This window comes from Pseudophryne corroboree, chromosome 1, assembly GCF_028390025.1.
Source record: "Pseudophryne corroboree isolate aPseCor3 chromosome 1, aPseCor3.hap2, whole genome shotgun sequence".
NCBI classification, from domain to species: Eukaryota; Metazoa; Chordata; class Amphibia; order Anura; family Myobatrachidae; genus Pseudophryne; species Pseudophryne corroboree.
In genome coordinates, this window is record NC_086444.1 from 999,733,686 (window position 1) to 999,750,258 (window position 16,573).

The following is a 16,573-nucleotide window of genomic DNA, read 5'->3' on the forward strand; positions in this document are numbered from 1 at the left end:
TCTGTAATGTCTCTTCTAACTATAGTTTATAGCTTCTTAGATAAGGGCCATAAACTAACCTCTGACTCCCCACTATACATCAAGTGTCCTCTACGCCCATATCTGTGTAGCTATGAGTTCACCTAGAGGACAGGCTGGTATCCATGTTTCACATCATACATTTAGACATTACATACAGGTCTTATATTGCTGGATGCAAGTAAATATGCCATTTTGCCACACCACATAAGGACCTCTAACCGTGAGCCGCAAAAGGATGCAGTAGGGGCCACATGCAGCCTGCAGGACACAAGTTTGACACCCCTGGGTTAGATGATCCCATCCTGGTTACAGTGAATCAAGAAATAAATACCTTGTTGAAAGCCTTAGATACTGCAGGAGACATTTTATTTTCTATTATCTGTTTACTATCATGCTTTTTATAAAGCATCAAAGCAGAACATCTTGCTACATACTGTTCCTGAGCAATATTGCATATAAACTCCTACTTTTATGAAAGCTACATCCCAGTCTGCAAAAGCAGAGATAACATTCACTGTATATTATCAAGAACATAAACTGATCAACTTCAAATTAAAGAAGAAAAAATTAACATCAGAACGTGCGTGTGGTGTGTGCACTGTCTATGAGTGTGTACTGTGTGTGTGCGTGTGGTGTGTGCAGTAGCGGATCTTGCCACGGGCAAGCAGTACTTTTGCCCGGGGCGCCGCCTTCCGGAGGGCGCCGGCGCCAACTGGAGGGCGCCGCACCATGGCAAGATCCGCCACTGTGCCCCCCGCAGGTCCCCCACTTTGAAGGGAACCAGACGCTAAGCGTCTAGTTTCCCTTCATAAAGCGGACTGCTGTGCGCGATGACGTCATCGCGCACCGCACAGCAAAGGTCCTCTCCATGAAGGGAAACTAGACGCTAAGCGTCATCGCGCACCGCACAGCATAGTGGCACAGACACTAGGGGTCATAATTGACCTCTAGTGTCTATGCTGTGCTATGGGAGAGACGTAATGACGTCTCTCCCATAGATCCGAGGACAGACACAACCATCCGAGGACAGGAGAAGAGCGGCGCCGGCGGAGGTCTGGAATCAGGAGCGGGGATTGTAAGTATACTTTTATTTTTTTTCCAGCTGCGCTACAGGGGGCACAAATGGTGGCGTAACTGACCACGCCTCCATATGAAGCCACGTCCCTATTTTTGCCCGGGGCGCCACAAGGGCAAGATCCGGCCCTGGGTGTGTGTACTGTGTGTGTGCGTGTGGTGTGTGTACCGTGCTAGCATCAGTTTGCACTAATAATGATTGTATGAACTTTATACCCTCATTATTATTAGAGCATAGTGATGCTGCTGGCACTAGGCTGTAAGCTGCTGCTGCACACACACGTACAGTATATACTAAACCACAAAGCATCAGCCTGCAGCAGCCGGGTCACAGGTGATGATGATGGTAAATAACACACATTGCTGCACGGTGTGTAGCGTCTGACACCCGGATAATCAGCTGATGCCCGCATCACTCACGCCCGAGTTGGGGCCTTCCCTAGCAACGACCACCACTCCCTAGCAACAGCTTCAGCAGCTGCCCGGAAGCGGGTCTCGGATGTGCGGTTCCTCCCCCAGCAGCAGCAGGTAGAGGCGATCGCCCAACTCCTGACCATCCCCGTCTGACGCCCTCACCCAGACGCTGCCCCGGCCCCAACAGACCCAGAGGGGGAGGATGCGGCAGCACCCTGCCGGGGGAGCAGGCGGTTCCCCCGGACACTCGGGACAGGTAGGAGACCACAGCAGTTGCGCCGCGGCCTGCACACCATGGCTGTATATATCGCTGGTAGCCGGGGCAGGCCTGTGTACTGCGGTCCTTGCTACACTACTCCAAGGGGAGCCGTGGGAGCAGGGATACAGCAGCTGCCCCTCCACCCACTGTAAACACTGTAATAGGAAGCTCCTGGGCAGAGGAAGGGCACATGCTTTCCATGTGATCCTCTCCGTGGTGCATGTGTCTAGTCCTGTAAGGTGGGTAGGGAGTATCATGTCTGACAGGCGTACCAAATACAATTTGTCTTTTCCGTTTACAAGTTATTGGGCAATGGGGGCGTTCTCACTTCAGTCGCTTCTTGATTGTCCTCAGTTTATTTGGCTACATTTCAAGTTACCAGAACCAGATTTCTTTGTTGATCATACTCGTACAAAAAATCCAAACCAATATGTATATGTGTGTATATTTGTGAATCCACTAAGGACAGTGTATATAAAACACAAATGAAGTGGCACTCAGGGCTAGAAAAGCAGACAACACTCAGTATGGTCTCACAATATCTGTAATACTTTAGTCTGGGATCCCTGCTGGAACTATATTACAGATACCGAAATGTCAGCTCACATCTTAAGGTGGGTACACACAAGGCGATGTTCTCTATGAGTGTTGTCGCCTAGTTTTTTACCCTCCCGGGACGGACGGGTGGGCGGAGGGATAGCGTACACACTGAGCGATATGACGACTATATCTCTCAGTGACGTCACACCGCGGCCGGGCCGTGCATGCAGTTTTTGGACGACAGTCCAAATTAAGCTGCATGCACGGCCGACAGCGAGTGTCGTTATTGGCGGCATACACACTGGCCAATTTATACCCCTATCACATCGCACTAAAAACCCGGTATCGACACGGCATATTGCCGTGTCGAAACGGGTCAGTGTGCGATGTGAAAGGTCCTTTTCAGAATTAGCGGGTCGCCTGACCCGGTAATTCAACCCGGTAAAAAAGAAGGGTTATTATCGGGTTGATTACCGGGTCAGGCGCAGTGTGAATGGGAGCCGTTCCGATGCGACACGGCTCCCATTCACAGCATAGGCAGAGGCGGCGCAGGAGATGAGCTCATCTCCCGGCGCCGCCTCCACCCCTGCTGCTGCTGCACCCTCCGCTGCTATGGCAACCGACCCGGAAAATTGCCGGGTCGGAAAGCCAGCAACGGAGCGCAAATGCCGGATCCCACCCGGTAAGTAGACGTTTCTCTTACCGGGTAGGATCCGGCATTTGCGATCTGAATGCAGCAATAGTAAACAGCGTTGCTCAGGAAGGGATAATGAGAGACGTTGTTTGCTTTCTCGGCAAGTGTGTGCAGATCATTTGTATTGTGTATTGCTCCTTGTGACAGAAGAAGACAAGGAGCAGAGTTTGACTTAGTGTGTGTTTATGCAGGTTGAGTCTCCTATATCCGCAATGCTTGGGACCAGAGGTAATTTGATTTTTCTGTATTATGGTAGGCAAATATTTCAAAATGAGATATCTTTGGCATAGAAAGTCTATTCACAGAATGCATTTAGTTTCATAGTCACCTTCTACACAGATAATTTTATACAATATTTGTAATAATTTTATGCATTAAACAAAGTTTGTATACATTGAATCATCAGAAAGCAAAGGTATCACTATCTCAGCCTCGACTAAAAAATTCTTTATTTAAGAATTGTGGATTTGCGAGACTCAACCTGTATAATAATTGTATAAGGTCTGTCCCGTCTCCGCACTGGAGGCACAGTGGAAGCCTTGGTGCGCTCCCTAACTGTTCCCAGTATGAGGGAGACAATACAGACCTGCCATCGTGGTGGGGGTGGGCTGGGAACAGCAGGCCAGAGTTTGGTACCAAGATCTGTCCTGTCTCCAACATGCATGCCCAGTAAGTCGGGCCACACTCTGTCCGTCCAACAGGTCCCACTGCAAGGAAGATTGGACAGACCTAGCACTGCAGAAGAGGAGGATCCATCCAGCCAACAGGAATGTGGTAAGTGTGGTAGCGGGGGCCTGGCGAATTAAAGGTGGGTACACACTGACAGATATATCTGCCGATCAATTGATTGGCAGATATATCTATGGACGGATCGGGCAGTGTGTTGTGCATACACACTGCCCATCCGTCGGGGACTGGCGTCATGAACTGGGTGGGCGTGTACACACGCCCGCCCAGTTCAGCTGTCAATCACCGCCGGCCGCCGCAGCATGTGTACAACACACAGCGAAGCGCCAATATACCGTCGGCTGTGCTGCGGGGCCGACGCAATATGTCTGTGAACGACGGAGTTCACAGACATATCGGCTGTACACGCTGGCCGACTGACCCGCGATATATCGTCCGTACAAGAGAACGGCCGACATATCGGCCAGTGTGTACCCACCTAAAGAAAGTTCGGGGGAGAGAGATGAGCAGCAGTCAGTAGTGGGAGAAGCAAAATAAAGGGGGTGGGGCCAGACAGCATAGGTTGTCTAGGTCCTTTTATTGAACCCCCCCAAAAAAAAAATAATAAAAAAAAATAAAAATGTATGTGTATTTTAATAGACAGCCATTAAGTATTATTGGATCATTTCATTCTAGCAGCTTTCATCCACTGACATTGGTGCTGATAGAGCTTCAGCACAGCAAATAAACTGGAAAATGCAGGTATATTAAGATGGATGGTACTGTATAAGCCAGTTACCTGGTTCAGAGCACATGCTCTCTGCTTACTGCTTTTACGAGTAATTTGTAGCTTCTTTTTTTCTGCATGCAGTACCTCCAGAACATTCAGAAAATACTGTGGGACTGATACAGAATTGGCCGCAATTGCACCCGAAAACGCAGGTGCAATCTGTATTGCGTGAATATGCAAAGCTGAAATCACTGCAAGATATTTCTGTAAATTTGACAGTCAAATGTGACGTACTGTATATCATATACTGTATATACTAACATCATCCTTCGGTGTTTGCACCTGCCCATGACCACCCTCAGATTGTGTGGCTTTCTCAGACTTATACACTCCTTTGCTGCGCTCTGCTTTCACTGGAACGCCCCTTCTTTCCCCATCGTGCTTCTCCAGGCATACGCTTGTGTAAGTGCTAGAACTGGGCATAGATGCATATTTGTATGCCCACCTTTCCGGGCATGCACAAGACAATTTCACTGTGCATCAGGCCCTTAATATTTTGAGTAGGAAAATGTAAGTTTTTTTTTTTTTTCCGCAGTGTGCTACTAAAATTTTCCAGTTTGTAATGCAATATCCAAACAAAAGTCTGCTAAAGCATATATAGTTAGGCGGGCAATATTCCATGCACCACCAAGCTCAAACTCTGTACTTCAGTAAACTGATTGTTATTCCATGTAGTAGTAGTAATAGTAGTAATAATAATAATTTCTCTGACGTCCTAGTGGATGCTGGGAACTCCGTAAGGACCATGAGGAATAGCGGGCTCCGAAGGAGACTGGGCACTCTAAGAAAGAATTAGGACTACCTGGTGTGCACTGGCTCCTCCCTCTATGCCCCTCCTCCAGACCTCAGTTAGAATCTGTGCCCGGCTCGAGCTGGATGCACACTAGGGGCTCTCCTGAGCTTCTAGAAAAGAAAGTATATTTAGGTTTTTTATTTTCAGTGAGATCTGCTGGCAACAGACTCACTGCTACGAGGGACTTAGGGGAGAGAAGCGAACCTACCTGCTTGCAGCTAGCTTGGGCTTCTAGGCTACTGGACACCAGCCTCGGTCGTCCGGTCCCAGAGCCGCGCCGCCGTCCCCCTTGCAGAGCCAGAAGCAAGAAGAACGTCCAGGAAATCGGCGGCTGAAGACTCCGGTCTTCATTAAGGTAGCGCACAGCACTGCAGCTGTGCGCCATTGCTCCCCATGCACACCTCACACTCCGGTCACTGATGGGTGCAGGGCGCTGGGGGGGGGGGGCGCCCTGGGCTGCAATAAGATTACCTTACATTGGCAAAAAATACACATAATATAGTCATTAAGACAATATATGTGTAAAATCCCCTGCCATATATCTATAAAAAAAGCGGGAGAAGTCCGCCGTGAAGGGGGCGGGGCTATCTCCCTCAGCACACTGGCGCCATTTCCTCTCACAGCTCAGCTGGAAGGACGCTCCCCAGGCTCTCCCCTGCAGTTTCCAGGCTCAATAGGGTAAAATAGAGAGGGGGGGCACTAAATTTAGGCGCAAATACTATCTATCTATCTATCTATCTATCTATCTATCTATCTATCTATCTATCTATCTATCTGCTATAGGGTAAAATCATTCATTATAGTGTACATCCCTGTGATTTATAGTGCTGTGGTGTGTGCTGGCATACTCTCTCTCTGTCTCCCCAAAGGACTTTGTGGGGTCCTGTCCTCAGTCAGAGCAATCCCTGTGTGTGTGCGGAGTGTCGGTACGGCTGTGTCGACATGTTTGATGAGGAGGCTTATGTGGAGGCGGAGCAGGTGCCGATAAATGTGATGTCACCCCCTGCGGGGTCGACACCTGAGTGGATGGATATGTGGAAGGAATTACGTGACAGTGTCAACTCCTTACATAAGAGGTTTGATGACATAGCAGATGTGGGACAGCCGGCTTCTCAGTCCGTGCCTGCCCAGGCGTCTCAAAAGCCATCAGGGGCTCAAAAACGCCCGCTACCTCAGATGGCAGACACAGATGTCGACACGGATACTGACTCCAGTGTCGACGACGATGAGACTAGTGTACATTCCAATAGGGCCATCCGTTACATGATTACGGCAATGAAAAATGTGTTGCACATTTCTGACATTAACCCTGGTACCACAAAAAAGGGTATTATGTTTGGGGAGAAAAAGCAACCAGTGGTTTTTCCCCCTTCTGAAGAGTTAAATGAAGTGTGTGATGAAGCGTGGGTTTCCCCCGATAAGAAACTGGTAATTTCCAAAAAGTTACTAAGGGCGTACCCTTTCCTGCCAGAGGATAGGATACGTTGGGAGACATCCCCTAGGGTGGATAAAGCGCTCACACGCTTGTCAAAGAAGGTGGCACTACCGTCTCCGGATACGGCCGCCCTAAAGGAACCTGCGGATAGAAAGCAGGAGGCTATCCTGAAGTCTGTATATACACACTCAGGTATTATACTGAGACCGGCTATTGCTTCAGCATGGATGTGCAGTGCTGCAGCTGCGTGGTCAGATTCCCTGTCTGATTACATTGATACCCTTGACAGGGACACTATATTGCTAACTGTAGAGCATATTAAAGACGTAGTCTTATACATGAGAGATGCACAGAGGGATATTTGCCAACTGGCATCTAGAATAAATGCAATGTCCATTTCTGCCAGGAGAGTATTATGGACTCGGCAGTGGACAGGTGATGCGGATTCTAAAAGGCACATGGAGGTTTTGCCTTACAAGGGTGAGGAATTGTTTGGGGATGGTCTCTCGGACCTCGTTTCCACAGCGACGGCTGGGAAGTCGACATTTTTACCCCATGTTCCCTCACAGCCAAAGAAAGCACCGTATTATCAGGTACAGTCCTTTCGGCCCCAGAAAGGCAAGCGAGTTAAAGGCGCGTCCTTTCTGCCCAGAGGCAGAGGTAGGGGGAAAAAGCTACACCAAACAGTAAGTTCCCAGGAACAAAAGTCCTCTCCCGCTTCCTCTAAGTCCACCGCATGACGCTGGGGCTCCACAGGTGGAGCCAGGTGCGGTGGGGGCCCGTCTCCGGAACTTCAGCGACCAGTGGGTTCGCTCACGGTACAAGCTGGAATTCGAGACGTCTCCCCCTCGCCGTTTCCTCAAATCAGCCTTGCCAACTACTCCCCCAGACAGGGAGGCGGTGCTGGAGGCGATTCACAAGCTGTACTCCCAGCAGGTGATAACCAAAGTACCCCTCCTTCAACAGGGACGGGGTTACTATTCCACAGTGTTTGTGGTACCGAAACCGGACGGTTCGGTGAGACCCATTTGAAATTTGAAATCCTTGAACACTTATATAAGAAGGTTCAAGTTCAAAATGGAATCGCTCAGGGCGGTTATTGCAAGCCTGGACAATGGGGATTACATGGTATCACTGGACATCAAGGATGCTTACCTGCATGTCCCCATTTACCCTCCTCACCAGGAGTACCTCAGATTTGTGGTACAGGACTGTCATTACCAATTCCAGACGTTGCCGTTTGGTCTGTCTACGGCACCGAGGGTATTTACCAAGGTAATGGCCGAAATGATGATACTCCTTCGAAAAAAGGGAGTTATAATTATCCCGTACTTGGACTATCTCCTTATAAAGGCGAGGTCCAGGGAACAGTTGTTGATCGGAGTAGCACTAGCTCGGGAAGTGCTACAACAGCACGGCTGGATCCTGAATATTCCAAAGTCGCAGCTGGTTCCTACAACGCGTCTACTGTTCCTGGGGATGGTTCTGGACACAGAACAGAAAAAGGTGTTTCTCCCGGAGGAGAAGGCCAAGGAGTTGTCATCTCTAGTCAGAGACCTCCTAAAACCAAAACAGGTGTCGGTGCACCACTGCACGCGAGTCCTGGGAAAGATGGTAGCTTCTTACGAAGCAATTCCATTCGGAAGGTTCCATGCAACGATCTTTCAGTGGGATCTGTTGGACAAGTGGTCCGGATCGCATCTTCAGATGCATAGGCTGATAACCCTGTCTCCAAGGACCAGGGTGTCGCTGTTGTGGTGGCTGCAGAGTGCTCATCTTCTAGAGGGCCGCAGATTCGGCATACAGGACTGGGTCCTGGTGACCACGGATGCCAGCCTTCGAGGTTGGGGGGCAGTCACAGAGGGAAGAAACTTCCAAGGACTATGGACGAGTCAGGAGATTTCCCTACACATAAATATTCTGGAACTAAGGGCCATTTACAATGCCCTAAGTCAGGCAAGACCCCTGCTTCAACACCAGCCGGTGCTGATCCAGTCAGACAACATCACGGCGGTCGCCCATGTAAACCGTCAGGGCGGCACAAGAAGCAGGATGGCGATGGCAGAAGCCACAAGGATTCTCCGATGGGCGGAAAATCATGTGTTAGCACTGTCAGCAGTGTTCATTCCGGGAGTGGACAACTGGGAAGCAGACTTCCTCAGCAGGCACGACCTCCACCCGGGAGAGTGGGGACTTCATCCAGAAGTCTTCCAAATGATTGTACACCATTGGGAAAGGCCACAGGTGGACATGATGGCGTCCCGCCTCAACAAAAAGCTAAAAAGATATTGCGCCAGGTCAAGGGACCCTCAGGCGATAGCTGTGGACGCTCTAGTGACACCGTGGGTGTACCAGTCGGTTTATGTGTTCCCTCCTCTGCCTCTCATACCCAAGGTACTGAGAATAATAAAAAGGAGAGGAGTAAGAACTATACTTGTGGTTCCGGATTAGCCAAGAAGAGCTTGGTACCCAGAACTTCAAGAAATGATCTGAGGACCCATGGCCTCTGCCGCTCAGACAGGACCTGCTGCAGCAGGGGCCCTGTCTGTTCCAAGACTTACCGCGGCTGCGTTTGACGGCATGGCGGTTGAACACCGGATCCTAAAAGAAAAGGGCATTCCGGAGGAAGTCATTCCTACGCTGATTAAAGCTAGGAAAGATGTGACCGTAAGGCATTATCACCGCATATGGCGAAAATATGTTGCTTGGTGTGAGGCCAGGAAGGCCCCAACGGAGGAATTTCAGCTCGGTCGATTTCTGCACTTCCTACAGTCAGGAGTGACTATGGGCCTAAAATTGGGTTCCATTAAGGTCCAGATCTCGGCTCTGTCGATTTTCTAACAAAAAGAACTGGCTTCACTGCCTGAAGTTCAGACTTTTGTTAAAGGAGTGCTGCATATTCAGCCCCCTTTTGTGCCTCCAGTGGCACCGTGGGATCTCAACGTGGTGTTGGATTTCCTAAAGTCGCATTGGTTTGAGCCACTTAAAACCGTGGAGCTAAAATACCTCACGTGGAAAGTGGTCATGCTGTTGGCCTTGGCGTCGGCCAGGCGTGTATCAGAATTGGCGGCTTTGTCATGTAAAAGCCCTTATCTGATTTTTCATATGGATAGGGCGGAATTGAGGACTCGTTCCCAATTCCTTCCTAAGGTGGTTTCAGCTTTTCATGTGAACCAACCTATTGTGGTGCCTGCGGCTACTCGGGACTTGGAGGATTCCAAGTTACTGGACGTAATCAGGGCCCTGAAAATATGTTTCCAGGACGGCTGGTGTCGGGAAAACTGACTCGCTATTTTTCCTGTATGCACCCAACAAGCTGGGTGCTCCTGCTTCTAAGCAGACTATTGCTCGCTGGATCTGTAGCACAATTCAACTTGCACATTCTGCGGCTGGACTGCCGCATCCTAAATCTGTAAAAGCCCATTCCACGAGGAAAGTGGGCTCTTCTTGGGCGGCTGCCCGAGGGGTCTCGGCTTTACAACTTTGCCGAGCTGCTACTTGGTCGGGTTCAAACACATTTGCAAAATTCTACAAGTTTGATACCCTGGCTGAGGAGGACCTTGAGTTTGCTCATTCGGTGCTGCAGAGTCATCCGCACTCTCCCGCCCGTTTTGGGAGGTTTGGTATAATCCCCATGGTCCTTACGGAGTTCCCAGCATCCACTAGGACGTCAGAGAAAATAAGAATTTACTCACCGGTAATTCTATTTCTCGTAGTCCGTAGTGGATGCTGGGCGCCCATCCCAAGTGCGGATTGTCTGCAATACTTGTATATAGTTATTGCCTAACTAAAGGGTTATTGTTATGAGCCATCTGTTCGTGAGGCTCAGTTGTTGTTCATACTGTTAACTGGATATAGTATCACGAGTTGTACGGTGTGGCTGGTATGAGTCTTACCCGGGATTCCAAATCCCTTCCTTATTGTGTCAGCTCTTCCGGGCACAGTTTCCCTAACTGAGGTCTGGAGGAGGGGCATAGAGGGAGGAGCCAGTGCACACCAGGTAGTCCTAATTCTTTCTTAGAGTGCCCAGTCTCCTTTGGAGCCCGCTATTCCCCATGGTCCTTACGGAGTTCCCAGCATCCACTACGGACTACGAGAAATAGAATTACCGGTGAGTAAATTCTTATTATCTTCTGTTACTTTTCATATAGTATTAGTGTCAAACAAAATGGCTAGACAATTTTCTGCTGCCTATGGGTTTTATACAGAACCGGTTATCAGGAATTTGGAACTTAAAAGATTTTTTCAGAGAAATTGCAGCAACCATTAAAACACAAATAAGTATTTACATGGTAGATTGGGCAGCTATGGCTACCACTTATGATGGGTTTTTACCACCTTTATTTTATTTACAATTCAACTTATCTGCTCTGTGATTCTGTAGCAAGTCATGTCTGACAAAAAATTTAATGTTTATTTAAACTATTGAATGTTTAGATTAATAATAATATTTTTTTATTATTATTATTATTATTATTACACATTCTTGTATTTTTTCCCCCCAGTGCAAGACCTTTTTTGTACCTCTTGCACCCTTCATTCATCTAGCTTTTTGCAAGCATAACTGTTATGAACATGAAATAATTTAGATTCATTCTTTACAGAATATAATTAGAGGGAATAATTAGTAGAAACTAAACTACTTAGCGGATTCATTCTTTGAAACTTTTTTATGCAGTAAAAGAGAAATTAAATTCTAATATTTTATTATATATATATATATATATATATATATATATATATATATATATATATATATATATATATATATATATATATATATATTGCTCAGCTCATTTCTCATGTCTGCATCAGAACAGTACAGAAAGTCAACAGCCATGGTATTCATTAGCAGATATATTTCTATATTATAATTTTCAGGGTGTGGCCAATCTGTAATTTCTTTGTACGTCTCTGGTGCTTTCTTTCTAAATGCCTATTATTCATCTCTGTGAAGCATGATCTGAAGCACATGTCCAGCCGGAATCATGAGACCAGATTGCTGCTTTTACTCATTAACCCTCATCCGCATAGTAGCTGGTTATCTGCTGTCTCCCTGAGAGACACTTGGAAGAAAAGCACAACTTTATTTAGAGAACGGATTACCTGCGTGGTACGTATTGCGCGAACAGGGTTTTGTTTTATGTTTTTGTAATTGTTTCAAAGTAAATCTACATCTGCATTTTGTGTATCTGTCGTCCTGAGAAGGAGTTGTCACTGAAAACGAACGACATAATGTTAAGCACAGGGCCCACAGTAAGCAAACTTTATGTAGGTCTCTGCCACTTCACTGTCAGAAATCATAAGAAAACATTGCACTGACTGACTGCCGTTTGTTTTGGGCCGTCTCAGAACAGAGCACATGAACAGTTCTCTATGAACAGTGTATGCAATGCTGCCACAGCGTGAGGTGATCAGTGTGTGGCATGGTGGCTAATTAGTATGTAAGGACAAGTCCAGGAACTGTGGGTGGAGCATGATGACGCAGTCCTCCATTATGCCGCATCGCCCATCTCCACTTCCTTAATTAACAATGCTCACAATCCCTTTTGGAATTACAATTTCTGTAAATTACAATAATAAAAATGCAACAGTTCAACATTTTTATAAAAAAAAATACAAATCTTAAATACAACTTATGGAGAAGATAAGTACTCCAAAATAGTGCACTTTGGGCAACTATTGATAGGTGGCTTATTAAATACACTCTTATTGGTTAAACGCTTCCTATGCTAGAAATCCCCTTTTGGACAATTAATCTCGAGCAAAACATTGAAAACAAAAGTGACATAAAGTGAGAAGTCCATTTTATTTTTTGTACACCCAATATCTGTCAAGTACTGTAGTTAGTATACAAACCTTCATATTAACTAATCTGCCCATAATCACTACTATTAAAATGATTAGTGTTGTGGTTTGATGGTAAATTTGATAGTTAAACATATGTTAAGAGGGGAATTACAGCAAATGCCAGACGTAATCAATTCTCTATTTCTCTAGATCAGCTCCCCTATATAACATTATGACCTGGTGTCAGCAGAGTAGACTGAATCAGCATGCTATTATTAGGTAGCACCTTGGTAATAGTTACTATAAACTGAGACCCTCGGGGGTTAAGTTACATATTATTTATAGCAACACACACTCCTTTATATTACTATGGTAGTAATGTAGTATTTTAAACTTATACACATCATTTTTACTTTGCTTTTTAGTTCCAGGCTATTATTACATAACACATGTAATGCCCAGCCTGTGCCCCATCACCTACCATCTTTGCACCATGTAATCCTGGTGATGTTACAGTGATATCCGAACGCGCAAAGGCAATCTAGCTGGTTGATAGCAGGGCAGTGATGTGACGGAATACCAGTAGTGGATCAGGGTTCCTTCTTATTCCCAGTCCACTGTAGTCCTTGTGGTGACCCTTGCTGTGTATGTTGTCCTTTCTACAATCCAGATCTATCTACGCATGTTACTTTGTGTCTTTTATTTTTTATTTTTTGCATTATATTTGATCATGATCTGATCAATTAATCTTAACTGACCCATTTGTAAAAAAAACCGGTTAGACTAGAGGCAACGTAAGTCATCTACAGCCGAGAGGTGGTCATGTACACAGTGATTTGATTATTAAACTGACTTGTGGGATCTTCTTTTTTTAGTGCTATTATAAACCTAAACAAATTTTTTAGTGCTTAAAAGGTTGGCATCTCTTATACATTTAGACTTGGTAAATACAAAAAATAGGACCAAATGAATTACGAAAATAACAGAATGCAGTTCTTGTAAATTCACAGCTAGGTTTGGTGACCTAAGAAATGATAGTTCCCGGTGTTATAGCTATTTACAGTTTTTCATTTGACGGCATCAAATTGTGTTAAAGGGGAACATGTCAAGCTGACAGTACATAGCAACATAAACAATTAATTTATGGTGGTAGCTGAGGAGTAGAATATGAGTCAACTATACACCCTCCCTAGAAAACAATTACCATAGTATTTCATGTTTAGGGCTTCATACTGAAGTCGGTGAAATCAGTTTGACTATGAATATCCAATGTAAGATATTAAAGACAAACTGTTTTTTTTATTAATTGTAAATGACGGGCAGGAATATAACACATACAATAAGATTTAAGGTGCACTAAGACTGGCAGGCAAAAACAGTGTGAGCAGGACATTTTATCAGTCATAAGCATAAGCAAGAGGCTGCAATCCACTCCAACGTCACTTTCAAGTTGCAAACCGTATTTTTTTTGCATGGACTAGCTTCCTGGTCTCCAGCTGGGAAGTAATAAATTATAAAATAACGGTCTAAGCATGTATACATTGTAAACATCTGTTAAAAACAAACATACCAACCTTTGGATTGTATTACACACACAAAGTGATTTTCACTCATAAAATATCAATTGTAAAGCATAAAGGAATATGCTAGTGCTATATAGATTACTGTTAATCAATAGTAATACTATATCACTTATAACACTACTTTCTTATAAGCTACTTGCCATAACTGCAGACCTAAACCATTGGGCACAGTTTTCAGAGATATATCCTTTACAGGATGCGGATAAAATCCAGGCAGTCAGGATCTTAAAAGTCAGAATACAGATGGATCCTGGAGGTAAGTACTGGTGTTCGGGTATGCACTAGGGCAGGGGTAGCCAACCCTGGTCATCAAGAGCTACCAACAGTTCACGTTTTCCAGCTCACCTAGCAGGTGCACAGGTGTACTCATTACTAACTCACATTTTAAAAGATCCACAGGTGGAGCTAATCACTTAACTTGTGATTCTGTGAGGAGACCTGGAAAACGTGCACTGTTGGTAGCTCTCGAGGACCAGGGTTGGCTACCCCTGCACTAGAGGGAGGTTTAGTGTTAGACATTGGGGGTTGGGGAGGTTAGGGTTAAGCTGCAGGGGGTAGTTAGGGTTTGGCTGTGGGGTTGCGGAGACGGACCACTTAGGGTAGTGTAAAAATACTGTGGTCCGTCTGGATTCTGACTGCCAGGATCCCTCCATCCGTATTCTGATTGTCTGGATCCCCACTGACGGGATTTCATACTGTCGAAGTCAAAAATATTGTCACACGCATCACGTACAAACACCACACAGATGGCCTCCGTGTGTGTACTTGTACTGCCGTACGTGCACATGCTCACGCGGTAGTGCGTATTAGCGCGTGGTATAAGTAATTACGGTAGCATTTGCATTCGCATGGAAAAGCCACAAAGACATATTTCATATTTAATCCACATAGTGCACGATTTACACATACCCCACATGCACCACACCAGCGAGTTACACTTGCTTAAAAGGTACAACAACAAAGGGATTCACCTTTACAGGATATGAGGGGACAGAATTAGGTTAGGAGGTGGTGTTTGGTATCCAGCTGTACAGTATTTTAAGAGCAATATTTCGGTAGCAGTTTGCAGAAGATAGCACGCTCCTGCGCATAGATATGCGCAGGGACAGAATATTAATATTAACTGTATTTACTGTACTCTTGATATTCGGTGGGAACCCAGTGGCGACCATCTGCAAGTGCACCTATTCAAACCGACCTATGACCCCTCCTGTACTGTAAATGACCAGCCCTTTGACCTATGGGTGAAAAGATTACAGATTCTATTGTATCATGATTTGGACAAATGTATAAAAGCCATGCTGCCTGGCCGGTCATTCACATTCTCTGAAGGTCATCTATCTTCATTGACTGAGGACCGAGACCGGGTGGGCGCTGGTGAAACAAACGTATGTGTCATTGATTGTAACCTTTTCTCTTATTGTATTTGTATTATCGTTGTAACCCTCTTTGAGTAAATAACTGTTGGTGGGTCGAATCCCAACATTTTTAAATACAATTGGTATCGTGTTCCTTTCCTGCTAAAGGTTTAAAGTGTATTTCAGCCACACGTGTAGCTGCATTGTGCTTACAGCGTGTAAGCCTGTGTACGCAAAGTGTGTACTTATTACGCCCGTTCGTCGTGAGTACACAGAGTGCGTACACGGTACGGCCTGTGTACGCTAAGTGGGTTAAAAGTACGTAGGTTAAGGATTATATTCAGCAGCCGCAGCGGCTCGAACTTTAGTGTAAAAGGTTATTGCTTTTTCGTCCTGTAAGTTAACCAGCTTTAACAATACCCAACCCAGTGTCCCTGTTTTGTATTTTTTGTAGTTTTTTATTTTTTTCATTTTATTTACTAAATACAAATGACATTTACATTTTACAGTTGTCTTTCCTTTTCCATACTAATTTTCACAAATGTTCATGCTTTAGACTATAATTGGACTAAGAAATAAATTATTTCTACCAACTCAATTCCTATTATCTCTGCAGTAGGTAAACCTGATTTCTCTGACGTCCTAGTGGATGCTGGGAACTCCGTAAGGACCATGGGGAATAGACGGGCTCCGCAGGAGACTGGGCACTCTAAAAGAAAGATTAGGTACTATCTGGTGTGCACTGGCTCCTCCCACTATGACCCTCCTCCAGACCTCAGTTAGATTTCTGTGCCCGGCCGAGCTGGATGCACACTAGGGGCTCTCCTGAGCTCCTAGAAAGAAAGTTTATTTTAGGTTTTTTATTTTACAGTGAGACCTGCTGGCAACAGGTTCACTGCATCGAGGGACTAAGGGGAGAAGAAGTGAACCTACCTGCTTGCAGCTAGCTTGGGCTTCTTAGGCTACTGGACACCATTAGCTCCAGAGGGATCGACCGCATGGAACTGGCCTTGGTGTTCATTCCCGGAGCCGCGCCGCCGTCCCCCTTACAGAGCCAGAAGCAAGAAGAGGTCCAGAAAATCGGCGGCAGAAGACTTCGGTCTTCACCAAGGTAGCGCACAGCACTGCAGCTGTGCGCCATTGCTCCTCATGCACA

The 16,573-nt window shown here is 45.9% G+C and overlaps 1 protein-coding gene across 2 annotated transcripts in view; it reads left to right on the top strand.

Moving 5' to 3' along the window:
• Nucleotides 1–1,484: 1,484 nt before the first annotated feature.
• Nucleotides 1,485–16,573, top strand: part of CLCN3 (chloride voltage-gated channel 3) — a 226,538-nt gene continuing 211,449 nt past the window's right edge. For both annotated transcript variants that reach the window (XM_063920625.1, XM_063920627.1), the window contains exon 1: nt 1,485–1,765. The gene's annotated coding sequence lies outside the window, so the exon portion shown is untranslated. The remainder of the gene's footprint in view (nt 1,766–16,573) is intronic.